The sequence below is a fragment of the Crinia signifera genome, unplaced genomic scaffold (genome assembly GCF_055691185.1).
Source record: "Crinia signifera unplaced genomic scaffold, ASM5569118v1 HAP2_SCAFFOLD_130, whole genome shotgun sequence".
Taxonomy (NCBI): Eukaryota; Metazoa; Chordata; class Amphibia; order Anura; family Myobatrachidae; genus Crinia; species Crinia signifera.
In genome coordinates, this window is record NW_028142023.1 from 7,501 (window position 1) to 32,500 (window position 25,000).

Consider the following 25,000-nt stretch of genomic DNA (forward strand, 5'->3'; position numbering starts at 1 on the left):
ACGACTGATTTTGGAACTCTGTCCTATGTGTAGGGGATGTTATGGTTCAATGGCAGGGGGTGGGGTAATGGTTAGGCACTAAGAAGGGAGGTTAAGAGTTTGGAACTATAGGAGTATGTTTAAGGTTATGCTGCAGATAGGAAGGGTCATGGTAAGATACTAAGAGATTTTGGAGTTAGGCATTGGAAGGAAAAGAATTAAGGATAGGCTGCAGGTATGTTCAGTGTTAGAGTTAGGGGCTCGATGTTGAAAGTTAGAAGGCTAACCTAGCAAGTGTCAGAATTGTGAGCATTAAGATGTCCCTAATATTGCAATGACCACCAGAAACCCAAGCACCAGTATCACGTACCTAACCCTAACCATATGTGAATGCTCTAATAAATCTCAATATGTTTTTTTACTTCATATAAAGTGAACAAAACACATTTAAATAATCATTTGATAGATCTTTGAGCCACATGAACACTGCACCCATGAGGTAGCATGGCCGAGCGGTCTAAGGCGCTGGATTAAGGCTCCAGTCTCTTCGGAGGCGTGGGTTCAAATCCCACTGCTGCCATATTTATTATTGATTTATATTGTTAGAGGTTGATGTTTTCATTGTTATTTCCACAATAATGCAATTCAATTAGAAAAAAAGTGTTCATCATCACATTGTTATAACAGCTAATTTCTTTCTTTGCTAACTTCCCAAAGCTGCCATATAAATTTTTCAAAGAAAATGTCAGAGATTGGTTTCAAAGTGGTAAACTCGACTAAAATGCAAATTAATTAAAAATTAACCATTTCTCATCTAGATTGCATGGCAACCAATATTCTTTAAAAAAAATTCTCACTTATGTTAAGAGCATCTAAAATGCTTAACATAAAACATATTTTTACGTATTTCTTTACTACAACAACAACATTTTCTGTAATTCTAGTTCTAGATTCCAGACTGTGAGAAACTATGAGTTACCTTTAAGTAGCATGGCCGAGCGGTCTAAGGCGCTGGATTAAGGCTCCAGTCTCTTCGGAGGCGTGGGTTCAAATCCCACTGCTGCCATATTTATTATTGATATATAATACCTTTAAGTGTGGTAGCATGGCCGAGCGGTCTAAGGCGCTGGATTTAGGCTCCCGTCTCTTCGGAGGCGTGGGTTCAAATCCCACTGCTGCCATAATTATTTTCCAAACACAAAATCAGTTATTTTCTCTTAAAGTTCAAATTCTATCTGGTGTATGATCGTTGCTGGGACAATTCAACAACAGAGTTCAAAAAAGTTTATCATATCTACTAGATACTTTTCAAAAATATTTCTAAAGACTGTAGAGACATAAAAATTAACTTGAAGTGATTACAATTGGATGCATTGGGCATCCTGGCATTCGGGAAGCTGCAAGTCAGGAAACTGATAGCAGAATCCCAAACACTGGTAAAACGACTGATTTTGGAACTCTGTCCTATGTGTAGGGGATGTTATGGTTCAATGGCAGGGGGTGGGGTAATGGTTAGGCACTAAGAAGGGAGGTTAAGAGTTTGGAACTATAGGAGTATGTTTAAGGTTATGCTGCAGATAGGAAGGGTCATGGTAAGATACTAAGAGATTTTGGAGTTAGGCATTGGAAGGAAAAGAATTAAGGATAGGCTGCAGGTATGTTCAGTGTTAGAGTTAGGGGCTCGATGTTGAAAGTTAGAAGGCTAACCTAGCAAGTGTCAGAATTGTGAGCATTGAGATGTCCCTAATATTGCAATGACCACCAGAAACCCAAGCACCAGTATCACGTACCTAACCCTAACCATATGTGAATGCTCTAATAAATCTCAATATGTTTTTTTACTTCATATAAAGTGAACAAAACACATTTAAATAATAATTTGATAGATCTTTGAGCCACATGAACACTGCACCCATGAGGCAGCATGGCCGAGCGGTCTAAGGCGCTGGATTAAGGCTCCAGTCTCTTTGGAGGCGTGGGTTCAAATCCCACTGCTGCCATATTTATTATTGATATATAATACCTTTAAGTGTGGTAGCATGGCCGAGCGGTCTAAGGCGCTGGATTTAGGCTCCAGTCTCTTCGGAGGCGTGGGTTCAAATCCCACTGCTGCCATAATTATTTTCCAAACACAAAATCAGTTATTTTCTCTTAAAGTTCAAATTCTATCTGGTGTATGATCGTTGCTGGGACAATTCAACAACAGAGTTCAAAAAAGTTTATCATATCTACTAGATACTTTTCAAAAATATTTCTAAAGACTGTAGAGACATAAAAATTAACTTGAAGTGATTACAATTGGATGCATTGGGCATCCTGGCATTCGGGAAGCTGCAAGTCAGGAAACTGATAGCAGAATCCCAAACACTGGTAAAACGACTGATTTTGGAACTCTGTCCTATGTGTAGGGGATGTTATGGTTCAATGGCAGGGGGTGGGGTAATGGTTAGGCACTAAGAAGGGAGGTTAAGAGTTTGGAACAATAGGAGTATGTTTAAGGTTATGCTGCAGATAGGAAGGGTCATGGTAAGATACTAAGAGGTTTTGGAGTTAGGCATTGGAAGGAAAAGAATTAAGGATAGGCTGCAGGTATGTTCAGTGTTAGAGTTAGGGGCTCGATGTTGAAAGTTAGAAGGCTAACCTAGCAAGTGTCAGAATTGTGAGCATTGAGATGTCCCTAATATTGCAATGACCACCAGAAACCCAAGCACCAGTATCACGTACCTAACCCTAACCATATGTGAATGCTCTAATAAATCTCAATATGTTTTTTTACTTCATATAAAGTGAACAAAACACATTTAAATAATCATTTGATAGATCTTTGAGCCACATGAACACTGCACCCATGAGGTAGCATGGCCGAGCGGTCTAAGGCGCTGGATTAAGGCTCCAGTCTCTTTGGAGGCGTCGGTTCAAATCCCACTGCTGCCATATTTATTATTGATATATATTGTTAGAGGTTGATGTTTTCATTGTTCTTTCCACAATAATGCAATTCAATTAAAAAATAAGTGTTCATCATCACATTGTTATAACAGCTAATTTCTTTCTTTGCTAACTTCCCAAAGCTGCCATATAAATTTTTCAAAGAAAATGTCAGTGATTGGTTTCAAAGTGGTAAACTCGACTAAAATGCAAATTAATTAAAAATTAACCATTTCTCATCTAGATTGCAAGGCAACCAATATTCTTTAAAAAAAATTCTCACTTATGTTAAGAGCATCTAAAATGCTTAACATAAAACAGATTTTTACGTATTTCTTTACTACAACAACAACATTTTCTGTAATTTCTAGTTCTAGATTCCAGACTGTGAGAAACTATGAGTTACCTTTAAGTGTGGTAGCATGGCCGAGCGGTCTAAGGCGCTGGATTTAGGCTCCAGTCTCTTCGGAGGCGTGGGTTCAAATTCCACTGCTGCCATAATTATTTTCCAAAAACAAAATCAGTTATTTTCTCTTAAAGTTCAAATTCTATCTGGTGTATGATAGTTGCTGGGACAATTCAACAACAGAGTTCAAAAAAGTTTATCATATCTACTAGATACTTTTCAAAAATATTTCTAAAGACTGTAGAGACATAAAAATTAACTTGAAGTGATTACAATTGGATGCATTGGGCATCCTGGCATTCGGGAAGCTGCAAGTCAGGAAACTGATAGCAGAATCCCAAACACTGGTAAAACGACTGATTTTGGAACTCTGTCCTATGTGTAGGGGATGTTATGGTTCAATGGCAGGGGGTGGGGTAATGGTTAGGCACTAAGAAGGGAGGTTAAGAGTTTGGAACTATAGGAGTATGTTTAAGGTTATGCTGCAGATAGGAAGGGTCATGGTAAGATACTAAGAGATTTTGGAGTTAGGCATTGGAAGGAAAAGAATTAAGGATAGGCTGCAGGTATGTTCAGTGTTAGAGTTAGGGGCTCGATGTTGAAAGTTAGAAGGCTTACCTAGCAAGTGTCAGAATTGTGAGCATTGAGATGTCCCTAATATTGCAATGACCACCAGAAACCCAAGCACCAGTATCACGTACCTAACCCTAACCATATGTGAATGCTCTAATAAATCTCAATATGTTTTTTTACTTCATATAAAGTGAACAAAACACATTTAAATAATAATTTGATAGATCTTTGAGCCACATGAACACTGCACCCATGAGGTAGCATGGCCGAGCGGTCTAAGGCGCTGGATTAAGGCTCCAGTCTCTTTGGAGGCGTGGGTTCAAATCCCACTGCTGCCATATTTATTATTGATATATATTTTTAGAGGTTGATGTTTTCATTGTTCTTTCCACAATAATGCAATTCAATTAAAAAATAAGTGTTCATCATCACATTGTTATAACAGCTAATTTCTTTCTTTGCTAACTTCCCAAAGCTGCCATATAAATTTTTCAAAGAAAATGTCAGTGACTGGTTTCAAAGTGGTAAACTCGACTAAAATGCAAATTAATTAAAAATTAACCATTTCTCATCTAGATTGCATGGCAACCAATATTCTTTAAAAAAAAATTCTCACTTATGTTAAGAGCATCTAAAATGCTTAACATAAAACAGATTTTTACGTATTTCTTTACTACAACAACAACATTTTCTGTAATTTCTAGTTCTAGATTCCAGACTGTGAGAAACTATGAGTTACCTTTAAGTGTGGTAGCATGGCCGAGCATTGGGCATCCTGGCATTCGGGAAGCTGCAAGTCAGGAAACTGATAGCAGAATCCCAAACACTGGTAAAACGACTGATTTTGGAACTCTGTCCTATGTGTAGGGGATGTTATGGTTCAATGGCAGGGGGTGGGGTAATGGTTAGGCACTAAGAAGGGAGGTTAAGAGTTTGGAACTATAGGAGTATGTTTAAGGTTATGCTGCAGATAGGAAGGGTCATGGTAAGATACTAAGAGGTTTTGGAGTTAGGCATTGGAAGGAAAAGAATTAAGGATAGGCTGCAGGTATGTTCAGTGTTAGAGTTAGGGGCTCGATGTTGAAAGTTAGAAGGCTAACCTAGCAAGTGTCAGAATTGTGAGCATTGAGATGTCCCTAATATTGCAATGACCACCAGAAACCCAAGCACCAGTATCACTTACCTAACCCTAACCATATGTGAATGCTCTAATAAATCTCAATATGTTTTTTTACTTCATATAAAGTGAACAAAACACATTTAAATAATAATTTGATAGATCTTTGAGCCACATGAACACTGCACCCATGAGGTAGCATGGCCGAGCGGTCTAAGGCGCTGGATTAAGGCTCCAGTCTCTTCGGAGGCGTGGGTTCAAATCCCACTGCTGCCATATTTATTATTGATATATAATACCTTTAAGTGTGCGAGCATGGCCGAGCATGGCCGAGCATTCTAAGGCGCTGGATTTAGGCTCCAGTCTCTTCGGAGGCGTGGGTTCAAATCCCACTGCTGCCATAATTATTTTCCAAACACAAAATCAGTTATTTTCTCTTAAAGTTCAAATTCTATCTGGTGTATGATAGTTGCTGGGACAATTCAACAACAGAGTTCAAAAAAGTTTATCATATCTACTAGATACTTTTCAAAAATATTTCTAAAGACTGTAGAGACATAAAAATTAACTTGAAGTGATTACAATTGGATGCATTGGGCATCCTGGCATTCGGTAAGCTGCAAGTCAGGAAACTGATAGCAGAATCCCAAACACTGGTAAAACGACTGATTTTGGAACTCTGTCCTATGTGTAGGGGATGTTATGGTTCAATGGCAGGGGGTGGGGTAATGGTTAGGCACTAAGAAGGGAGGTTAAGAGTTTGGAACTATAGGAGTATGTTTAAGGTTATGCTGCAGATAGGAAGGGTCATGGTAAGATACTAAGAGATTTTGGAGTTAGGCATTGGAAGGAAAAGAATTAAGGATAGGCTGCAGGTATGTTCAGTGTTAGAGATAGGGGCTCGATGTTGAAAGTTAGAAGGCTAACCTAGCAAGTGTCAGAATTGTGAGCATTGAGATGTCCCTAACATTGCAATGACCACCAGAAACCCAAGCACCAGTATCACGTACCTAACCCTAACCATATGTGAATGCTCTAATAAATCTCAATATGTTTTTTTACTTCATATAAAGTGAACAAAACACATTTAAATAATAATTTGATAGATCTTTGAGCCACATGAACACTGCACCCATGAGGTAGCATGGCCGAGCGGTCTAAGGCGCTGGATTAAGGCTCCAGTCTCTTCGGAGGCGTGGGTTCAAATCCCACTGCTGCCATATTTATTATTGATATATAATACCTTAAAGTGTGGTAGCATGGCCGAGCATGGCCGAGCATTCTAAGGCGCTGGATTTAGGCTCCAGTCTCTTCGGAGGCGTGGGTTCAAATCCCACTGCTGCCATAATTATTTTCCAAACACAAAATCAGTTATTTTCTCTTAAAGTTCAAATTCTATCTGGTGTATGATAGTTGCTGGGACAATTCAACAACAGAGTTCAAAAAAGTTTATCATATCTACTAGATACTTTTCAAAAATATTTCTAAAGACTGTAGAGACATAAAAATTAACTTGAAGTGATTACAATTGGATGCATTGGGCATCCTGGCATTCGGTAAGCTGCAAGTCAGGAAACTGATAGCAGAATCCCAAACACTGGTAAAACGACTGATTTTGGAACTCTGTCCTATGTGTAGGGGATGTTATGGTTCAATGGCAGGGGGTGGGGTAATGGTTAGGCACTAAGAAGGGAGGTTAAGAGTTTGGAACTATAGGAGTATGTTTAAGGTTATGCTGCAGATAGGAAGGGTCATGGTAAGATACTAAGAGGTTTTGGAGTTAGGCATTGGAAGGAAAAGAATTAAGGATAGGCTGCAGGTATGTTCAGTGTTAGAGTTAGGGGCTCGATGTTGAAAGTTAGAAGGCTAACCTAGCAAGTGTCAGAATTGTGAGCATTGAGATGTCCCTAACATTGCAATGACCACCAGAAACCCAAGCACCAGTATCACGTACCTAACCCTAACCATATGTGAATGCTCTAATAAATCTCAATATGTTTTTTTACTTCATATAAAGTGAACAAAACACATTTAAATAATCATTTGATAGATCTTTGAGCCACATGAACACTGCACCCATGAGGTAGCATGGCCGAGCGGTCTAAGGCGCTGGATTAAGGCTCCACTCTCTTCGGAGGCGTGGGTTCAAATCCCACTGCTGCCATATTTATTATTGATATATATTGTTGGAGGTTGATGTTTTCATTGTTCTTTCCACAATAATGCAATTCAATTAAAAAATAAGTGTTCATCATCAGATTGTTATAACAGCTAATTTCTTTCTTTGCTAACTTCCCAAAGCTGCCATATACATATTTCAAAGAAAATGTCAGTGATTGGTTTCAAAGTGGTAAACTCGACTAAAATGCAAATTAATTAAAAATTAACCATTTCTCATCTAGATTGCATGGCAACCAATATTCTTTAAAAAAAAATTCTCACTTATGTTAAGAGCATCTAAAATGCTTAACATAAAACAGATTTTTACGTATTTCTTTACTACAACAACAACATTTTCTGTAATTCTAGTTCTAGATTCCAGACTGTGAGAAACTATGACTTACCTTTAAGTGTGGTAGCATGGCCGAGCGGTCTAAGGCGCTGGATTTAGGCTCCAGTCTCTTCGGAGGCGTGGGTTCAAATCCCACTGCTGCCATAATTATTTTCCAAAAACAAAATCAGTTATTTTCTCTTAAAGTTCAAATTCTATCTGGTGTATGATAGTTGCTGGGACAATTCAACAACAGAGTTCAAAAAAGTTTATAATATCTACTAGATACTTTTCAAAAATATTTCTAAAGACTGTAGAGACATAAAAATTAACTTGAAGTGATTACAATTGGATGCATTGGGCATCCTGGCATTCGGGAAGCTGCAAGTCAGGAAACTGATAGCAGAATCCCAAACACTGGTAAAACGACTGATTTTGGAACTCTGTCCTATGTGTAGGGGATGTTATGGTTCAATGGCAGGGGGTGGGGTAATGGTTAGGCACTAAGAAGGGAGGTTAAGAGTTTGGAACTATAGGAGTATGTTTAAGGTTATGCTGCAGATAGGAAGGGTCATGGTAAGATACTAAGAGATTTTGGAGTTAGGCACTAAGAAGGGAGGTTAAGAGTTTGGAACTATAGGAGTATGTTTAAGGTTATGCTGCAGATAGGAAGGGTCATGGTAAGATACTAAGAGATTTTGGAGTTAGGCATTGGAAGGAAAAGAATTAAGGATAGGCTGCAGGTATGTTCAGTGTTAGAGTTAGGGGCTCGATGTTGAAAGTTAGAAGGCTAACCTAGCAAGTGTCAGAATTGTGAGCATTGAGATGTCCCTAATATTGCAATGACCACCAGAAACCCAAGCACCAGTATTACGTACCTAACCCTAACCATATGTGAATGCTCTAATAAATCTCAATATGTTTTTTTACTTCATATAAAGTGAACAAAACACATTTAAATAATCATTTGATAGATCTTTGAGCCACATGAACACTGCACCCATGAGGTAGCATGGCCGAGCGGTCTAAGGCGCTGGATTAAGGCTCCAGTCTCTTTGGAGGCGTGGGTTCAAATCCCACTGCTGCCATATTTATTATTGATATATATTGTTAGAGGTTGATGTTTTCATTGTTCTTTCCACAATAATGCAATTCAATTAAAAAATAAGTGTTCATCATCACATTGTTATAACAGCTAATTTCTTTCTTTGCTAACTTCCCAAAGCTGCCATATAAATTTTTCAAAGAAAATGTCAGTGATTGGTTTCAAAGTGGTAAACTCGACTAAAATGCAAATTAATTAAAAATTAACCATTTCTCATCTAGATTGCATGGCAACCAATATTCTTTAAAAAAAAATTCTCACTTATGTTAAGAGCATCTAAAATGCTTAACATAAAACAGATTTTTACGTATTTCTTTACTACAACAACAACATTTTCTGTAATTCTAGTTCTAGATTCCAGACTGTGAGAAACTATGACTTACCTTTAAGTGTGGTAGCATGGCCGAGCGGTCTAAGGCGCTGGATTTAGGCTCCAGTCTCTTCGGAGGCGTGGGTTCAAATCCCACTGCTGCCATAATTATTTTCCAAAAACAAAATCAGTTATTTTCTCTTAAAGTTCAAATTCAATCTGGTGTATGATAGTTGCTGGGACAATTCAACAACAGAGTTCAAAAAAGTTTATCATATCTACTAGATACTTTTCAAAAATATTTCTAAAGACTGTAGAGACATAAAAATTTACTTGAAGTGATTACAATTGGATGCATTGGGCATCCTGGCATTCGGGAAGCTGCAAGTCAGGAAACTGATAGCAGAATCCCAAACACTGGTAAAACGACTGATTTTGGAACTCTGTCCTATGTGTAGGGGATGTTATGGTTCAATGGCAGGGGGTGGGGTAATGGTTAGGCACTAAGAAGGGAGGTTAAGAGTTTGGAACTATAGGAGTATGTTTAAGGTTATGCTGCAGATAGGAAGGGTCATGGTAAGATACTAAGAGATTTTGGAGTTAGGCATTGGAAGGAAAAGAATTAAGGATAGGCTGCAGGTATGTTCAGTGTTAGAGTTAGGGGCTCGATGTTGAAAGTTAGAAGGCTAACCTAGCAAGTGTCAGAATTGTGAGCATTAAGATGTCCCTAATATTGCAATGACCACCAGAAACCCAAGCACCAGTATCACGTACCTAACCCTAACCATATGTGAATGCTCTAATAAATCTCAATATGTTTTTTTACTTCATATAAAGTGAACAAAACACATTTAAATAATCATTTGATAGATCTTTGAGCCACATGAACACTGTACCCATGAGGTAGCATGGCCGAGCGGTCTAAGGCGCTGGATTAAGGCTCCAGTCTCTTCGGAGGCGTGGGTTCAAATCCCACTGCTGCCATATTTATTATTGATATATATTGTTAGAGGTTGATGTTTTCATTGTTCTTTCCACAATAATGCAATTCAATTAAAAAATAAGTGTTCATCATCACATTGTTATAACAGCTAATTTCTTTCTTTGCTAACTTCCCAAAGCTGCCATATAAATTTTTCAAAGAAAATGTCAGTGATTGGTTTCAAAGTGGTAAACTCGACTAAAATGCAAATTAATTAAAAATTAACCATTTCTCATCTAGATTGCATGGCAACCAATATTCTTTAAAAAAAAATTCTCACTTATGTTAAGAGCATCTAAAATGCTTAACATAAAACATATTTTTACGTATTTCTTTACTACAACAACAACATTTTCTGTAATTCTAGTTCTAGATTCCAGACTGTGAGAAACTATGAGTTACCTTTAAGTGTGGTAGCATAGCCGAGCGGTCTAAGGCGCTGGATTTAGGCTCCAGTCTCTTCGGAGGCGTGGGTTCAAATCCCACTGCTGCCATAATTATTTTCCAAAAACAAAATCAGTTATTTTCTCTTAAAGTTCAATTTCTATCTGGTGTATGATAGTTGCTGGGACAATTCAACAACAGAGTTCAAAAAAGTTTATCATATCTACTAGATACTTTTCAAAAATATTTCTAAAGACTGTAGAGACATAAAAATTAACTTGAAGTGATTACAATTGGATGCATTGGGCATCCTGGCATTCGGTAAGCTGCAAGTCAGGAAACTGATAGCAGAATCCCAAACACTGGTAAAACGACTGATTTTGGAACTCTGTCCTATGTGTAGGGGATGTTATGGTTCAATGGCAGGGGGTGGGGTAATGGTTAGGCACTAAGAAGGGAGGTTAAGAGTTTTGAACTATAGGAGTATGTTTAAGGTTATGCTGCAGATAGGAAGGGTCATGGTAAGATACTAAGAGATTTTGGAGTTAGGCACTAAGAAGGGAGGTTAAGAGTTTGGAACTATAGGAGTATGTTTAAGGTTATGCTGCAGATAGGAAGGGTCATGGTAAGATACTAAGAGATTTTGGAGTTAGGCATTGGAAGGAAAAGAATTAAGGATAGGCTGCAGGTATGTTCAGTGTTAGAGTTAGGGGCTCGATGTTGAAAGTTAGAAGGCTAACCTAGCAAGTGTCAGAATTGTGAGCATTGAGATGTCCCTAATATTGCAATGACCACCAGAAACCCAAGCACCAGTATTACGTACCTAACCCTAACCATATGTGAATGCTCTAATAAATCTCAATATGTTTTTTTACTTCATATAAAGTGAACAAAACACATTTAAATAATCATTTGATAGATCTTTGAGCCACATGAACACTGCACCCATGAGGTAGCATGGCCGAGCGGTCTAAGGCGCTGGATTAAGGCTCCAGTCTCTTTGGAGGCGTGGGTTCAAATCCCACTGCTGCCATATTTATTATTGATATATATTGTTAGAGGTTGATGTTTTCATTGTTCTTTCCACAATAATGCAATTCAATTAAAAAATAAGTGTTCATCATCACATTGTTATAACAGCTAATTTCTTTCTTTGCTAACTTCCCAAAGCTGCCATATAAATTTTTCAAAGAAAATGTCAGTGATTGGTTTCAAAGTGGTAAACTCGACTAAAATGCAAATTAATTAAAAATTAACCATTTCTCATCTAGATTGCATGGCAACCAATATTCTTTAAAAAAAAATTCTCACTTATGTTAAGAGCATCTAAAATGCTTAACATAAAACAGATTTTTACGTATTTCTTTACTACAACAACAACATTTTCTGTAATTCTAGTTCTAGATTCCAGACTGTGAGAAACTATGACTTACCTTTAAGTGTGGTAGCATGGCCGAGCGGTCTAAGGCGCTGGATTTAGGCTCCAGTCTCTTCGGAGGCGTGGGTTCAAATCCCACTGCTGCCATAATTATTTTCCAAAAACAAAATCAGTTATTTTCTCTTAAAGTTCAAATTCAATCTGGTGTATGATAGTTGCTGGGACAATTCAACAACAGAGTTCAAAAAAGTTTATCATATCTACTAGATACTTTTCAAAAATATTTCTAAAGACTGTAGAGACATAAAAATTTACTTGAAGTGATTACAATTGGATGCATTGGGCATCCTGGCATTCGGGAAGCTGCAAGTCAGGAAACTGATAGCAGAATCCCAAACACTGGTAAAACGACTGATTTTGGAACTCTGTCCTATGTGTAGGGGATGTTATGGTTCAATGGCAGGGGGTGGGGTAATGGTTAGGCACTAAGAAGGGAGGTTAAGAGTTTGGAACTATAGGAGTATGTTTAAGGTTATGCTGCAGATAGGAAGGGTCATGGTAAGATACTAAGAGATTTTGGAGTTAGGCATTGGAAGGAAAAGAATTAAGGATAGGCTGCAGGTATGTTCAGTGTTAGAGTTAGGGGCTCGATGTTGAAAGTTAGAAGGCTAACCTAGCAAGTGTCAGAATTGTGAGCATTAAGATGTCCCTAATATTGCAATGACCACCAGAAACCCAAGCACCAGTATCACGTACCTAACCCTAACCATATGTGAATGCTCTAATAAATCTCAATATGTTTTTTTACTTCATATAAAGTGAACAAAACACATTTAAATAATCATTTGATAGATCTTTGAGCCACATGAACACTGTACCCATGAGGTAGCATGGCCGAGCGGTCTAAGGCGCTGGATTAAGGCTCCAGTCTCTTCGGAGGCGTGGGTTCAAATCCCACTGCTGCCATATTTATTATTGATATATATTGTTAGAGGTTGATGTTTTCATTGTTCTTTCCACAATAATGCAATTCAATTAAAAAATAAGTGTTCATCATCACATTGTTATAACAGCTAATTTCTTTCTTTGCTAACTTCCCAAAGCTGCCATATAAATTTTTCAAAGAAAATGTCAGTGATTGGTTTCAAAGTGGTAAACTCGACTAAAATGCAAATTAATTAAAAATTAACCATTTCTCATCTAGATTGCATGGCAACCAATATTCTTTAAAAAAAAATTCTCACTTATGTTAAGAGCATCTAAAATGCTTAACATAAAACATATTTTTACGTATTTCTTTACTACAACAACAACATTTTCTGTAATTCTAGTTCTAGATTCCAGACTGTGAGAAACTATGAGTTACCTTTAAGTGTGGTAGCATCGCCGAGCGGTCTAAGGCGCTGGATTTAGGCTCCAGTCTCTTCGGAGGCGTGGGTTCAAATCCCACTGCTGCCATAATTATTTTCCAAAAACAAAATCAGTTATTTTCTCTTAAAGTTCAATTTCTATCTGGTGTATGATAGTTGCTGGGACAATTCAACAACAGAGTTCAAAAAAGTTTATCATATCTACTAGATACTTTTCAAAAATATTTCTAAAGACTGTAGAGACATAAAAATTAACTTGAAGTGATTACAATTGGATGCATTGGGCATCCTGGCATTCGGTAAGCTGCAAGTCAGGAAACTGATAGCAGAATCCCAAACACTGGTAAAACGACTGATTTTGGAACTCTGTCCTATGTGTAGGGGATGTTATGGTTCAATGGCAGGGGGTGGGGTAATGGTTAGGCACTAAGAAGGGAGGTTAAGAGTTTGGAACTATAGGAGTATGTTTAAGGTTATGCTGCAGATAGGAAGGGTCATGGTAAGATACTAAGAGGTTTTGGAGTTAGGCATTGGAAGGAAAAGAATTAAGGATAGGCTGCAGGTATGTTCAGTGTTAGAGTTAGGGGCTCGATGTTGAAAGTTAGAAGGCTAACCTAGCAAGTGTCAGAATTGTGAGCATTGAGATGTCCCTAACATTGCAATGACCACCAGAAACCCAAGCACCAGTATCACGTACCTAACCCTAACCATATGTGAATGCTCTAATAAATCTCAATATGTTTTTTTACTTCATATAAAGTGAACAAAACACATTTAAATAATCATTTGATAGATCTTTGAGCCACATGAACACTGCACCCATGAGGTAGCATGGCCGAGCGGTCTAAGGCGCTGGATTAAGGCTCCAGTCTCTTTGGAGGCGTGGGTTCAAATCCCACTGCTGCCATATTTATTATTGATATATATTGTTAGAGGTTGATGTTTTCATTGTTCTTTCCACAATAATGCAATTCAATTAAAAAATAAGTGTTCATCATCACATTGTTATAACAGCTAATTTCTTTCTTTGCTAACTTCCCAAAGCTGCCATATAAATGTTTCAAAGAAAATGTCAGTGATTGGTTTCAAAGTGGTAAACTCGACTAAAATGCAAATTAATTAAAAATTAACCATTTCTCATCTAGATTGCATGGCAACCAATATTCTTTAAAAAAAAATTCTCACTTATGTTAAGAGCATCTAAAATGCTTAACATAAAACATATTTTTACGTATTTCTTTACTACAACAACAACATTTTCTGTAATTCTAGTTCTAGATTCCAGACTGTGAGAAACTATGACTTACCTTTAAGTGTGGTAGCATGGCCGAGCGGTCTAAGGCGCTGGATTTAGGCTCCAGTCTCTTCGGAGGCGTGGGTTCAAATCCCACTGCTGCCATAATCATTTTCCAAAAACAAAATCAGTTATTTTCTCTTAAAGTTCAAATTCTATCTGGTGTATGATAGTTGCTGGGACAATTCAACAACAGAGTTCAAAAAAGTTTATCATATCTACTAGATACTTTTCAAAAATATTTCTAAAGACTGTAGAGACATAAAAATTAACTTGAAGTGATTACAATTGGATGCATTGGGCATCCTGGCATTCGGGAAGCTGCAAGTCAGGAAACTGATAGCAGAATCCCAAACACTGGTAAAACGACTGATTTTGGAACTCTGTCCTATGTGTAGGGGATGTTATGGTTCAATGGCAGGGGGTGGGGTAATGGTTAGGCACTAAGAAGGGAGGTTAAGAGTTTGGAACTATAGGAGTATGTTTAAGGTTATGCTGCAGATAGGAAGGGTCATGGTAAGATACTAAGAGATTTTGGAGTTAGGCATTGGAAGGAAAAGAATTAAGGATAGGCTGCAGGTATGTTCAGTGTTAGAGTTAGGGGCTCGATGTTGAAAGTTAGAAGGCTAACCTAGCAAGTGTCAGAATTGTGAGCATTGAGATGTCCCTAACATTGCAATGACCACCAGAAACCCAAGCACCAGTATCACGTACCTAACCCTAACCATATGTGAATGCTCTAATAAATCTCAATATGTTTTTTTTACTTCATATAAAGTGAACAAAACACATTTAAATAATAATTTGATAGATCTTTAAGCCACATGAACACTGCACCCATGAGGTAGCATGGCCGAGCGGTCTAAGGCGCTGGATTAAGGCTCCAGTCTCTTCGGAGGCGTGGGTTCAAATCCCACTGCTGCCATATTTATTATTGATATATATTGTTAGAGGTTGATGTTTTCATTGTTCTTTCCACAATAATGCAATTCAATTAAAAAATAAGTGTTCATCATCACATTGTTATAACAGCTAATTTCTTACTTTGCTAACTTCCCAAAGCTGCCATATACATATTTTAAAGAAAATGTCAGTGATTGGTTTCAAAGTGGTAAACTCGACTAAAATGCAAATTAATTAAAAATTAACCATTTCTCATCTAGATTGCATGGCAACCAATATTCTTTAAAAAAAAATTCTCACTTATGTTAAGAGCATCTAAAATGCTTAACATAAAAAAGATTTTTACGTATTTCTTTACTACAACAACAACATTTTCTGTAATTCTAGTTCTAGATTCCAGACTGTGAGAAACTATGACTTACCTTTAAGTGTGGTAGCATGGCCGAGCGGTCTAAGGCGCTGGATTTAGGCTCCAGTCTCTTCGGAGGCGTGGGTTCAAATCCCACTGCTGCCATAATTATTTTCCAAAAACAAAATCACTTATTTTCTCTTAAAGTTCAAATTCTATCTGGTGTATGATAGTTGCTGGGACAATTCAACAACAGAGTTCAAAAAAGTTTATCATATCTACTAGATACTTTTCAAAAATATTTCTAAAGACTGTAGAGACATAAAAATTAACTTGAAGTGATTACAATTGGATGCATTGGGCATCCTGGCATTCGGGAAGCTGCAAGTCAGGAAACTGATAGCAGAATCCCAAACACTGGTAAAACGACTGATTTTGGAACTCTGTCCTATGTGTAGGGGATGTTATGGTTCAATGGCAGGGGGTGGGGTAATGGTTAGGCACTAAGAAGGGAGGTTAAGAGTTTGGAACTATAGGAGTATGTTTAAGGTTATGCTGCAGATAGGAAGGGTCATGGTAAGATACTTAGAGATTTTGGAGTTAGGCATTGGAAGGAAAAGAATTAAGGATAGGCTGCAGGTATGTTCAGTGTTAGAGTTAGGGGCTCGATGTTGAAAGTTAGAAGGCTAACCTAGCAAGTGTCAGAATTGTGAGCATTGAGATGTCCCTAATATTGCAATGACCACCAGAAACCCAAGCACCAGTATTACGTACCTAACCCTAACCATATGTGAATGCTCTAATAAATCTCAATATGTTTTTTTACTTCATATAAAGTGAACAAAACACATTTAAATAATCATTTGATAGATCTTTGAGCCACATGAACACTGCACCCATGAGGTAGCATGGCCGAGCGGTCTAAGGCGCTGGATTAAGGCTCCAGTCTCTTTGGAGGCGTGGGTTCAAATCCCACTGCTGCCATATTTATTATTGATATATATTGTTAGAGGTTGATGTTTTCATTGTTCTTTCCACAATAATGCAATTCAATTAAAAAATAAGTGTTCATCATCACATTGTTATAACAGCTAATTTCTTTCTTTGCTAACTTCCCAAAGCTGCCATATAAATTTTTCAAAGAAAATGTCAGTGATTGGTTTCAAAGTGGTAAACTCGACTAAAATGCAAATTAATTAAAAATTAACCATTTCTCATCTAGATTGCATGGCAACCAATATTCTTTAAAAAAAAATTCTCACTTATGTTAAGAGCATCTAAAATGCTTAACATAAAACAGATTTTTACGTATTTCTTTACTACAACAACAACATTTTCTGTAATTTCTAGTTCTAGATTCCAGACTGTGAGAAACTATGAGTTACCTTTAAGTGTGGTAGCATAGCCGAGCGGTCTAAGGCGCTGGATTTAGGCTCCAGTCTCTTCGGAGGCGTGGGTTCAAATCCCACTGCTGCCATAATTATTTTCCAAAAACAAAATCAGTTATTTTCTCTTAAAGTTCAAATTCTATCTGGTGTATGATAGTTGCTGGGACAATTCAACAACAGAGTTCAAAAAAGTTTATCATATCTACTAGATACTTTTCAAAAATATTTCTAAAGACTGTAGAGACATAAAAATTAACTTGAAGTGATTACAATTGGATGCATTGGGCATCCTGGCATTCGGTAAGCTGCAAGTCAGGAAACTGATAGCAGAATCCCAAACACTGGTAAAACGACTGATTTTGGAACTCTGTCCTATGTGTAGGGGATGTTATGGTTCAATGGCAGGGGGTGGGGTAATGGTTAGGCACTAAGAAGGGAGGTTAAGAGTTTGGAACTATAGGAGTATGTTTAAGGTTATGCTGCAGATAGGAAGGGTCATGGTAAGATACTAAGAGGTTTTGGAGTTAGGCATTGGAAGGAAAAGAATTAAGGATAGGCTGCAGGTATGTTCAGTGTTAGAGTTAGGGGCTCGATGTTGAAAGTTAGAAGGCTAACATAGCAAGTGTCAGAATTGTGAGCATTGAGATGTCCCTAACATTGCAATGACCACCAGAAACCCAAGCACCAGTATCACGTACCTAACCCTAACCATATGTGAATGCTCTAATAAATCTCAATATGTTTTTTTACTTCATATAAAGTGAACAAAACACATTTAAATAATCATTTGATAGATCTTTGAGCCACATGAACACTGCACCCATGAGGTAGCATGGCCGAGCGGTCTAAGGCGCTGGATTAAGGCTCCAGTCTCTTTGGAGGCGTGGGTTCAAATCCCACTGCTGCCATATTTATTATTGATATATATTGTTAGAGGTTGATGTTTTCATTGTTCTTTCCACAATAATGCAATTCAATTAAAAAATAAGTGTTCATCATCACATTGTTATAACAGCTAATTTCTTTCTTTGCTAACTTCCCAAAGCTGCCATATACATATTTCAAAGAAAATGTCAGTGATTGGTTTCAAAGTGGTAAACTCGACTAAAATGCAAATTAATTAAAAATTAACCATTTCTCATCTAGATTGCATGGCAACCAATATTCTTTAAAAAAAAATTCTCACTTATGTTAAGAGCATCTAAAATGCTTAACATAAAATAGATTTTTACGTATTTCTTTACTACAACAACAACATTTTCTGTAATTCTAGTTCTAGATTCCAGACTGTGAGAAACTATGACTTAACTTTAAGTGTGGTAGCATGGCCGAGCGGTCTAAGGCGCTGGATTTAGACTCCAGTCTCTTCGGAGGCGTGGGTTCAAATCCCACTGCTGCCATAATTATTTTCCAAAAACAAAATCAGTTATTTTCTCTTAAAGTTCAAATTCTATCTGGTGTATGATAGTTGCTGGGACAATTCAACAACAGAGTTCAAAAAAGTTTATCATATCTACTAGATACTTTTCAAAAATATTTCTAAAGACTGTAGAGACATAAAAATTAACTTGAAGTGATTACAATTGGATGCATTGGGCATCCTGGCATTCGGGAAGCTGCAAGTCAGGAAACTGATAGCAGAATCCCAAACACTGGTAAAACGACTGATTTTGGAACTCTGTCCTATGTGTAGGGGATGTTATGGTTCAATGGCAGGGGGTGGAGTAATGGTTAGGCACTAAGAAGGGAGGTTAAGAGTTTGGAACTATAGGAGTATGTTTAAGGTTATGCTGCAGATAGGAAGGGTCATGGTAAGATACTAAGAGATTTTGGAGTTAGGCATTGGAAGGAAAAGAATTAAGGATAGGCTGCAGGTATGTTCAGTGTTAGAGTTAGGGGCTCGATGTTGAAAGTTAGAAGGCTAACCTAGCAAGTGTCAGAATTGTGAGCATTGAGATGTCCCTAATATTGCAATGACCACCAGAAACCCAAGCACCAGTATTACGTACATAACCCTAACCATATGTGAATGCTCTAATAAATCTCAATATGTTTTTTTACTTCATATAAAGTGAACAAAACACATTTAAATAATCATTTGATAGATCTTTGAGCCACATGAACACTGCACCCATGAGGTAGCATGGCCGAGCGGTCTAAGGCGCTGGATTAAGGCTCCAGTCTCTTTGGAGGCGTGGGTTCAAATCCCACTGCTGCCATATTTATTATTGATATATATTGTTAGAGGTTGATGTTTTCATTGTTATTTCCACAATAATGCAATTCAATTAAAAAATAAGTGTTCATCATCACATTGTTATAACAGCTAATTTCTTTCTTTGCTAACTTCCCAAAGCTGCCATATAAATTTTTCAAAGAAAATGTCAGAGATTGGTTTCAAAGTGTTAAACTCGACTAAAATGCAAATTAATTAAAAATTAACCATTTCTCATCTAGATTGCATGGCAACCAATATTCTTTAAAAAAAAATTCTCACTTATGTTAAGAGCATCTAAAATGCTTAACATAAAACAGATTTTTACGTATTTCTTTACTACAACAACAACATTTTCTGTAATTCTAGTTCTAGATTCCAGACTGTGAGAAACTATGACTTACCTTTAAGTGTGGTAGCATGGCCGAGCGGTCTAAGGCGCTGGATTTAGGCTCCAGTCTCTTCGGAGTTCAAATCCCACTGCTGCCATAATTATTTTCCAAACACAAAATCAGTTATTTTCTCTTAAAGTTCAAATTCTATCTGGTGTATGATAGTTGCTGGGACAATTCAACAACAGAGTTCAAAAAAGTTTATCATATCTACTAGATACTTTTCAAAAATATTTCTAAAGACTGTAGAGACATAAAAATTAACTTGAAGTGATTACAATTGGATGCATTGGGCATCCTGGCATTCGGGAAGCTGCAAGTCAGGAAACTGATAGCAGAATCCCAAACACTGGTAAAACGACTGATTTTGGAACTCTGTCCTATGTGTAGGGGATGTTATGGTTCAATGGCAGGGGGTGGGGTAATGGTTAGGCACTAAGAAGGGAGGTTAAGAGTTTGGAACTATAGGAGTATGTTTAAGGTTATGCTGCAGATAGGAAGGGTCATGGTAAGATACTAAGAGGTTTTGGAGTTAGGCATTGGAAGGAAAAGAATTAAGGATAGGCTGCAGGTATGTTCAGTGTTAGAGTTAGGGGCTCGATGTTGAAAGTTAGAAGGCTAACCTAGCAAGTGTCAGAATTGTGAGCATTAAGATGTCCCTAATATTGCAATGACCACCAGAAACCCAAGCACCAGTATCACGTACCTAACCCTAACCATATGTGAATGCTCTAATAAATCTCAATATGTTTTTTTACTTCATATAAAGTGAACAAAACACATTTAAATAATCATTTGATAGATCTTTGAGCCACATGAACACTGCACCCATGAGGTAGCATGGCCGAGCGGTCTAAGGCGCTGGATTAAGGCTCCAGTCTCTTTGGAGGCGTGGGTTCAAATCCCACTGCTGCCATATTTATTATTGATATATATTGTTAGAGGTTGATGTTTTCATTGTTCTTTCCACAATAATGCAATTCAATTAAAAAATAAGTGTTCATCATCACATTGTTATAACAGCTAATTTCTTTCTTTGCTAACTTCCCAAAGCTGCCATATAAATGTTTCAAAGAAAATGTCAGTGATTGGTTTCAAAGTGGTAAACTCGACTAAAATGCAAATTAATTAAAAATTAACCATTTCTCATCTAGATTGCATGGCAACCAATATTCTTTAAAAAAAAATTCTCACTTATGTTAAGAGCATCTAAAATGCTTAACATAAAACATATTTTTACGTATTTCTTTACTACAACAACAACATTTTCTGTAATTCTAGTTCTAGATTCCAGACTGTGAGAAACTATGACTTACCTTTAAGTGTGGTAGCATGGCCGAGCGGTCTAAGGCGCTGGATTTAGGCTCCAGTCTCTTCGGAGGCGTGGGTTCAAATCCCACTACTGCCATAATTATTTTCCAAAAACAAAATCAGTTATTTTCTCTTAAAGTTCAAATTCTATCTGGTGTATGATAGTTGCTGGGACAATTCAACAACAGAGTTCAAAAAAGTTTATCATATCTACTAGATACTTTTCAAAAATATTTCTAAAGACTGTAGAGACATAAAAATTAACTTGAAGTGATTACAATTGGATGCATTGGGCATCCTGGCATTCGGGAAGCTGCAAGTCAGGAAACTGATAGCAGAATCCCAAACACTGGTAAAACGACTGATTTTGGAACTCTGTCCTATGTGTAGGGGATGTTATGGTTCAATGGCAGGGGGTGGGGTAATGGTTAGGCACTAAGAAGGGAGGTTAAGAGTTTGGAACTATAGGAGTATGTTTAAGGTTATGCTGCAGATAGGAAGGGTCATGGTAAGATACTAAGAGATTTTGGAGTTAGGCATTGGAAGGAAAAGAATTAAGGATAGGCTGCAGGTATGTTCAGTGTTAGAGTTAGGGGCTCGATGTTGAAAGTTAGAAGGCTAACCTAGCAAGTGTCAGAATTGTGAGCATTGAGATGTCCCTAACATTGCAATGACCACCAGAAACCCAAGCACCAGTATCACGTACCTAACCCTAACCATATGTGAATGCTCTAATAAATCTCAATATGTTTTTTTTACTTCATATAAAGTGAACAAAACACATTTAAATAATAATTTGATAGATCTTTAAGCCACATGAACACTGCACCCATGAGGTAGCATGGCCGAGCGGTCTAAGGCGCTGGATTAAGGCTCCAGTCTCTTCTGAGGCGTGGGTTCAAATCCCACTGCTGCCATATTTATTATTGATATATATTGTTAGAGGTTGATGTTTTCATTGTTCTTTCCACAATAATGCAATTCAATTAAAAAATAAGTGTTCATCATCACATTGTTATAACAGCTAATTTCTTTCTTTGCTAACTTCCCAAAGCTGCCATATAAATTTTTCAAAGAAAATGTCAGTGATTGGTTTCAAAGTGGTAAACTCGACTAAAATGCAAATTAATTAAAAATTAACCATTTCTCATCTAGATTGCATGGCAACCAATATTCTTTAAAAAAAAATTCTCACTTATGTTAAGAGCATCTAAAATGCTGAACATAAAACAGATTTTTACGTATTTCTTTACTACAACAACAACATTTTCTGTAATTTCTAGTTCTAGATTCCAGACTGTGAGAAACTATGAGTTACCTTTAAGTGTGGTAGCATAGCCGAGCGGTCTAAGGCGCTGGATTTAGGCTCCAGTCTCTTCGGAGGCGTGGGTTCAAATCCCACTGCTGCCATAATTATTTTCCAAAAACAAAATCAGTTATTTTCTCTTAAAGTTCAAATTCTATCTGGTGTATGATAGTTGCTGGGACAATTCAACAACAGAGTTCAAAAAAGTTTATCATATCTACTAGATACTTTTCAAAAATATTTCTAAAGACTGTAGAGACATAAAAATTAACTTGAAGTGATTACAATTGGATGCATTGGGCATCCTGGCATTCGGTAAGCTGCAAGTCAGGAAACTGATAGCAGAATCCCAAACACTGGTAAAACGACTGATTTTGGAACTCTGTCCTATGTGTAGGGGATGTTATGGTTCAATGGCAGGGGGTGGGGTAATGGTTAGGCACTAAGAAGGGAGGTTAAGAGTTTGGAACTATAGGAGTATGTTTAAGGTTATGCTGCAGATAGGAAGGGTCATGGTAAGATACTAAGAGGTTTTGGAGTTAGGCATTGGAAGGAAAAGAATTAAGGATAGGCTGCAGGTATGTTCAGTGTTAGAGTTAGGGGCTCGATGTTGAAAGTTAGAAGGCTAACCTAGCAAGTGTCAGAATTGTGAGCATTGAGATGTCCCTAACATTGCAATGACCACCAGAAACCCAAGCACCAGTATCACGTACCTAACCCTAACCATATGTGAATGCTCTAATAAATCTCAATATGTTTTTTTACTTCATATAAAGTGAACAAAACACATTTAAATAATCATTTGATAGATCTTTGAGCCACATGAACACTGCACCCATGAGGTAGCATGGCCGAGCGGTCTAAGGCGCTGGATTAAGGCTCCAGTCTCTTTGGAGGCGTGGGTTCAAATCCCACTGCTGCCATATTTATTATTGATATATATTGTTAGAGGTTGATGTTTTCATTGTTCTTTCCACAATAATGCAATTCAATTAAAAAATAAGTGTTCATCATCACATTGTTATAACAGCTAATTTCTTTCTTTGCTAACTTCCCAAAGCTGCCATATACATATTTCAAAGAAAATGTCAGTGATTGGTTTCAAAGTGGTAAACTCGACTAAAATGCAAATTAATTAAAAATTAACCATTTCTCATCTAGATTGCATGGCAACCAATATTCTTTAAAAAAAAATTCTCACTTATGTTAAGAGCATCTAAAATGCTTAACATAAAATAGATTTTTACGTATTTCTTTACTACAACAACAACATTTTCTGTAATTCTAGTTCTAGATTCCAGACTGTGAGAAACTATGACTTAACTTTAAGTGTGGTAGCATGGCCGAGCGGTCTAAGGCGCTGGATTTAGACTCCAGTCTCTTCGGAGGCGTGGGTTCAAATCCCACTGCTGCCATAATTATTTTCCAAAAACAAAATCAGTTATTTTCTCTTAAAGTTCAAATTCTATCTGGTGTATGATAGTTGCTGGGACAATTCAACAACAGAGTTCAAAAAAGTTTATCATATCTACTAGATACTTTTCAAAAATATTTCTAAAGACTGTAGAGACATAAAAATTAACTTGAAGTGATTACAATTGGATGCATTGGGCATCCTGGCATTCGGGAAGCTGCAAGTCAGGAAACTGATAGCAGAATCCCAAACACTGGTAAAACGACTGATTTTGGAACTCTGTCCTATGTGTAGGGGATGTTATGGTTCAATGGCAGGGGGTGGAGTAATGGTTAGGCACTAAGAAGGGAGGTTAAGAGTTTGGAACTATAGGAGTATGTTTAAGGTTATGCTGCAGATAGGAAGGGTCATGGTAAGATACTAAGAGATTTTGGAGTTAGGCATTGGAAGGAAAAGAATTAAGGATAGGCTGCAGGTATGTTCAGTGTTAGAGTTAGGGGCTCGATGTTGAAAGTTAGAAGGCTAACCTAGCAAGTGTCAGAATTGTGAGCATTGAGATGTCCCTAATATTGCAATGACCACCAGAAACCCAAGCACCAGTATTACGTACCTAACCCTAACCATATGTGAATGCTCTAATAAATCTCAATATGTTTTTTTACTTCATATAAAGTGAACAAAACACATTTAAATAATCATTTGATAGATCTTTGAGCCACATGAACACTGCACCCATGAGGTAGCATGGCCGAGCGGTCTAAGGCGCTGGATTAAGGCTCCAGTCTCTTTGGAGGCGTGGGTTCAAATCCCACTGCTGCCATATTTATTATTGATATATATTGTTAGAGGTTGATGTTTTCATTGTTCTTTCCACAATAATGCAATTCAATTAAAAAATAAGTGTTCATCATCACATTGTTATAACAGCTAATTTCTTTCTTTGCTAACTTCCCAAAGCTGCCATATACATATTTCAAAGAAAATGTCAGTGATTGGTTTCAAAGTGGTAAACTCGACTAAAATGCAAATTAATTAAAAATTAACCATTTCTCATCTAGATTGCATGGCAACCAATATTCTTTAAAAAAAATTCTCACTTATGTTAAGAGCATCTAAAATGCTTAACATAAAATAGATTTTTACGTATTTCTTTACTACAACAACAACATTTTCTGTAATTCTAGTTCTAGATTCCAGACTGTGAGAAACTATGACTTAACTTTAAGTGTGGTAGCATGGCCGAGCGGTCTAAGGCGCTGGATTTAGACTCCAGTCTCTTCGGAGGCGTGGGTTCAAATCCCACTGCTGCCATAATTATTTTCCAAAAACAAAATCAGTTATTTTCTCTTAAAGTTCAAATTCTATCTGGTGTATGATAGTTGCTGGGACAATTCAACAACAGAGT

General features: G+C 37.3%; 32 non-coding genes across 32 annotated transcripts; all 32 read left to right on the plus strand.

Annotated features, from left to right (window-relative positions):
- Window positions 1-477: 477 nt before the first annotated feature.
- Window positions 478-559, plus strand: TRNAL-AAG (transfer RNA leucine (anticodon AAG)). Its single transcript has one exon. It is a non-coding gene; the product is annotated as a tRNA-Leu (tRNA).
- Window positions 560-1,078: 519 nt separating this feature from the next.
- TRNAL-UAG (transfer RNA leucine (anticodon UAG)) lies at window positions 1,079-1,160 on the plus strand. The gene has a single exon. It is a non-coding gene; the product is annotated as a tRNA-Leu (tRNA).
- A 737-nt stretch (window positions 1,161-1,897) lies between these two features.
- TRNAL-AAG (transfer RNA leucine (anticodon AAG)) lies at window positions 1,898-1,979 on the plus strand. Its single transcript has one exon. It is a non-coding gene; the product is annotated as a tRNA-Leu (tRNA).
- A 33-nt stretch (window positions 1,980-2,012) lies between these two features.
- On the plus strand, window positions 2,013-2,094 carry TRNAL-UAG (transfer RNA leucine (anticodon UAG)). The gene has a single exon. It is a non-coding gene; the product is annotated as a tRNA-Leu (tRNA).
- A 2,048-nt stretch (window positions 2,095-4,142) lies between these two features.
- On the plus strand, window positions 4,143-4,224 carry TRNAL-AAG (transfer RNA leucine (anticodon AAG)). The gene has a single exon. It is a non-coding gene; the product is annotated as a tRNA-Leu (tRNA).
- Window positions 4,225-5,197: 973 nt separating this feature from the next.
- Window positions 5,198-5,279, plus strand: TRNAL-AAG (transfer RNA leucine (anticodon AAG)). The gene has a single exon. It is a non-coding gene; the product is annotated as a tRNA-Leu (tRNA).
- An 862-nt stretch (window positions 5,280-6,141) lies between these two features.
- On the plus strand, window positions 6,142-6,223 carry TRNAL-AAG (transfer RNA leucine (anticodon AAG)). Its single transcript has one exon. It is a non-coding gene; the product is annotated as a tRNA-Leu (tRNA).
- A 1,354-nt stretch (window positions 6,224-7,577) lies between these two features.
- Window positions 7,578-7,659, plus strand: TRNAL-UAG (transfer RNA leucine (anticodon UAG)). The gene has a single exon. It is a non-coding gene; the product is annotated as a tRNA-Leu (tRNA).
- Window positions 7,660-8,500: 841 nt separating this feature from the next.
- Window positions 8,501-8,582, plus strand: TRNAL-AAG (transfer RNA leucine (anticodon AAG)). The gene has a single exon. It is a non-coding gene; the product is annotated as a tRNA-Leu (tRNA).
- A 410-nt stretch (window positions 8,583-8,992) lies between these two features.
- TRNAL-UAG (transfer RNA leucine (anticodon UAG)) lies at window positions 8,993-9,074 on the plus strand. The gene has a single exon. It is a non-coding gene; the product is annotated as a tRNA-Leu (tRNA).
- A 737-nt stretch (window positions 9,075-9,811) lies between these two features.
- On the plus strand, window positions 9,812-9,893 carry TRNAL-AAG (transfer RNA leucine (anticodon AAG)). The gene has a single exon. It is a non-coding gene; the product is annotated as a tRNA-Leu (tRNA).
- Window positions 9,894-10,303: 410 nt separating this feature from the next.
- On the plus strand, window positions 10,304-10,385 carry TRNAL-UAG (transfer RNA leucine (anticodon UAG)). Its single transcript has one exon. It is a non-coding gene; the product is annotated as a tRNA-Leu (tRNA).
- Window positions 10,386-11,226: 841 nt separating this feature from the next.
- On the plus strand, window positions 11,227-11,308 carry TRNAL-AAG (transfer RNA leucine (anticodon AAG)). The gene has a single exon. It is a non-coding gene; the product is annotated as a tRNA-Leu (tRNA).
- Window positions 11,309-11,718: 410 nt separating this feature from the next.
- On the plus strand, window positions 11,719-11,800 carry TRNAL-UAG (transfer RNA leucine (anticodon UAG)). The gene has a single exon. It is a non-coding gene; the product is annotated as a tRNA-Leu (tRNA).
- A 737-nt stretch (window positions 11,801-12,537) lies between these two features.
- Window positions 12,538-12,619, plus strand: TRNAL-AAG (transfer RNA leucine (anticodon AAG)). Its single transcript has one exon. It is a non-coding gene; the product is annotated as a tRNA-Leu (tRNA).
- A 410-nt stretch (window positions 12,620-13,029) lies between these two features.
- TRNAL-UAG (transfer RNA leucine (anticodon UAG)) lies at window positions 13,030-13,111 on the plus strand. The gene has a single exon. It is a non-coding gene; the product is annotated as a tRNA-Leu (tRNA).
- Window positions 13,112-13,848: 737 nt separating this feature from the next.
- On the plus strand, window positions 13,849-13,930 carry TRNAL-AAG (transfer RNA leucine (anticodon AAG)). The gene has a single exon. It is a non-coding gene; the product is annotated as a tRNA-Leu (tRNA).
- Window positions 13,931-14,340: 410 nt separating this feature from the next.
- Window positions 14,341-14,422, plus strand: TRNAL-UAG (transfer RNA leucine (anticodon UAG)). Its single transcript has one exon. It is a non-coding gene; the product is annotated as a tRNA-Leu (tRNA).
- A 738-nt stretch (window positions 14,423-15,160) lies between these two features.
- TRNAL-AAG (transfer RNA leucine (anticodon AAG)) lies at window positions 15,161-15,242 on the plus strand. The gene has a single exon. It is a non-coding gene; the product is annotated as a tRNA-Leu (tRNA).
- Window positions 15,243-15,652: 410 nt separating this feature from the next.
- On the plus strand, window positions 15,653-15,734 carry TRNAL-UAG (transfer RNA leucine (anticodon UAG)). Its single transcript has one exon. It is a non-coding gene; the product is annotated as a tRNA-Leu (tRNA).
- A 737-nt stretch (window positions 15,735-16,471) lies between these two features.
- On the plus strand, window positions 16,472-16,553 carry TRNAL-AAG (transfer RNA leucine (anticodon AAG)). Its single transcript has one exon. It is a non-coding gene; the product is annotated as a tRNA-Leu (tRNA).
- A 411-nt stretch (window positions 16,554-16,964) lies between these two features.
- On the plus strand, window positions 16,965-17,046 carry TRNAL-UAG (transfer RNA leucine (anticodon UAG)). The gene has a single exon. It is a non-coding gene; the product is annotated as a tRNA-Leu (tRNA).
- A 737-nt stretch (window positions 17,047-17,783) lies between these two features.
- TRNAL-AAG (transfer RNA leucine (anticodon AAG)) lies at window positions 17,784-17,865 on the plus strand. Its single transcript has one exon. It is a non-coding gene; the product is annotated as a tRNA-Leu (tRNA).
- A 410-nt stretch (window positions 17,866-18,275) lies between these two features.
- Window positions 18,276-18,357, plus strand: TRNAL-UAG (transfer RNA leucine (anticodon UAG)). The gene has a single exon. It is a non-coding gene; the product is annotated as a tRNA-Leu (tRNA).
- Window positions 18,358-19,094: 737 nt separating this feature from the next.
- Window positions 19,095-19,176, plus strand: TRNAL-AAG (transfer RNA leucine (anticodon AAG)). Its single transcript has one exon. It is a non-coding gene; the product is annotated as a tRNA-Leu (tRNA).
- Window positions 19,177-20,398: 1,222 nt separating this feature from the next.
- On the plus strand, window positions 20,399-20,480 carry TRNAL-AAG (transfer RNA leucine (anticodon AAG)). Its single transcript has one exon. It is a non-coding gene; the product is annotated as a tRNA-Leu (tRNA).
- Window positions 20,481-21,710: 1,230 nt separating this feature from the next.
- TRNAL-AAG (transfer RNA leucine (anticodon AAG)) lies at window positions 21,711-21,792 on the plus strand. Its single transcript has one exon. It is a non-coding gene; the product is annotated as a tRNA-Leu (tRNA).
- A 411-nt stretch (window positions 21,793-22,203) lies between these two features.
- TRNAL-UAG (transfer RNA leucine (anticodon UAG)) lies at window positions 22,204-22,285 on the plus strand. The gene has a single exon. It is a non-coding gene; the product is annotated as a tRNA-Leu (tRNA).
- A 737-nt stretch (window positions 22,286-23,022) lies between these two features.
- TRNAL-AAG (transfer RNA leucine (anticodon AAG)) lies at window positions 23,023-23,104 on the plus strand. The gene has a single exon. It is a non-coding gene; the product is annotated as a tRNA-Leu (tRNA).
- Window positions 23,105-23,514: 410 nt separating this feature from the next.
- TRNAL-UAG (transfer RNA leucine (anticodon UAG)) lies at window positions 23,515-23,596 on the plus strand. The gene has a single exon. It is a non-coding gene; the product is annotated as a tRNA-Leu (tRNA).
- A 737-nt stretch (window positions 23,597-24,333) lies between these two features.
- TRNAL-AAG (transfer RNA leucine (anticodon AAG)) lies at window positions 24,334-24,415 on the plus strand. Its single transcript has one exon. It is a non-coding gene; the product is annotated as a tRNA-Leu (tRNA).
- Window positions 24,416-24,824: 409 nt separating this feature from the next.
- TRNAL-UAG (transfer RNA leucine (anticodon UAG)) lies at window positions 24,825-24,906 on the plus strand. Its single transcript has one exon. It is a non-coding gene; the product is annotated as a tRNA-Leu (tRNA).
- The last annotated feature ends 94 nt before the right edge of the window (window positions 24,907-25,000 follow it).